General features: G+C 51.9%; 1 protein-coding gene across 1 annotated transcript in view; it reads right to left on the bottom strand.

Moving 5' to 3' along the window:
- Positions 1-1,685, bottom strand: part of ANK2 (ankyrin 2) — a 132,613-nt gene that overhangs the window by 71,580 nt on the left and 59,348 nt on the right. The gene's annotated exons all lie outside the window — the stretch shown is intronic.

Here is a 1,685-nt window from a genome sequence, read left to right as displayed (position 1 = left end):
TTTTCTCTGTTGGGCACTTACATCATGACCCGCGACGTTAAAACAAGTCAGCGAAGGTGCTCCCAGGAACACGCCCTTCAGCCCATCTGTGCCTCTGGCTGAGTCCATTTATTCACTTAACTGGCCCACCAGCCACCACTTCTACCTGATAAGCACTGCAAGTCTGCCTTTCCCTCAATCAATCATCAGATCAGTGCACAAATGTTGTTACAGGAATGAGCTCAGCATGGCTTTCTCCAGCCCGAAGGCAGGGCACTGCTGTCTAGGGTCCTCCAGGAGCTAAACAAGAGGTGGCCCCATCGTTTGTACACAGCACCATCAATTGGCCAGTTTTACATAGAATGCCTGGCGTGTGAGCACCAGGGATGGCTTTAACCAGATTAGCCAGTGGAGCACTGTTCACAGTCAGTCAGGCACAGGGCCCAGGGGCCGGAGGGGAGAGGCTCAGTCTCTGCCACAATCTGGCAGCCTCCACACGGGGGTAAGCAGCTCCTATCAAGATAGAGATTTAAAGAGCACTTTTTTTTCCAGAGAAGGAAGAAAAAGAGAGCTAGAATCATCACTGATGAGAGCGAATCACTGATCAGCTGCCTCCTGCTCGCCCCTCACTGGGGATCGAGCCCACAGCCCAGGCAGGTGCCCTGATTTGAACTGTGAGCTCCTGGTTCCTAGGCCAGTGCTCAACCACTGAGCCACGCTGGCCAGGCTAAAGAGCATCTTTAAAAGCTGAATCACTAGTCTGTGTCACAGGTGTTTTTTGAGTACCATTCACATGCCAGGAATTGAGCCTATCAGTGGGCAGTTTCTGCCCCATAGCGTCCTGTTCAGCGCAGTCTATCCGTTCCGTCTCTCTCTCCCGCTCAGACGGAAGCAGCGGGATCATCCTGGAGCCTGCAGCCCTCGCCCAATGCACACCCAGTTAAAATCGGCAGGCCTGTCTCCAAAGCCAGGTGAGGCCAGGGCGGCGAAGCCATGTCTCCAAAACCCGTGATCTCCAGCCACGGGCTCCTCAGGAACCAACAGCACAGAGAGAAGATCTTTCTCCGGCTGGACAGCGAGCAGGCCTTGTGTGTAAGGGCTGGGCTTGTTCGTTGGTTACTACATGGAGGTCGGACAAGGAATAGCGTGTCAATGCTGTATCACGGCTATTCCTGAGAACATGAACTTACTGGCTTCAGCTGGTCTGAAACAGGAAAAGAAGGCGTGTGCTTTCCTAAAGCAATGAGACAATTTGTCGTTGGTTTTGCTTATTCCTGAGATACTTTCACAGCTGCAGCTGCGTCAGTGGATTAGACACACGTGAAGATAGACACATGGATAACAGGGGTTCACAAACAGATGCAGGGGCAAACGTGTACGTGTAAAAGTCACGTTTGCATACTGAATGCTGTATTGTCCCTGACCCTCATTCTATTTTTGCTCTTGCCGTTAATCGTCACCTGAGGATATTTTCCTATTGATTTTTAGAGAGAGTGGAAGGGAGGGGAGGAAACACAGAGAGAGAAACATTGACTGGTTGCCTCCCACACATGCTATGACCAGGGCAGGGATCGAGCCTGAAACCGAGGTTCGTGCCTTTGACTGGAATCGAACCTGGGACCCTTCAGTTCACAGGCCAACACTATCCACTGAGCCACACCGGCTAGAGCCCGACTCTCATTCTTTTGCAGTTACTGTGTGTGTCC

Source organism: Myotis lucifugus, unplaced genomic scaffold (genome assembly GCF_000147115.1).
Source record: "Myotis lucifugus unplaced genomic scaffold, Myoluc2.0 scaffold_775, whole genome shotgun sequence".
Lineage (NCBI taxonomy): Eukaryota > Metazoa > Chordata > Mammalia > Chiroptera > Vespertilionidae > Myotis > Myotis lucifugus.
Note: the sequence above shows the minus strand (reverse complement) of the source record. Positions and strands in the feature narration are given on the sequence as shown.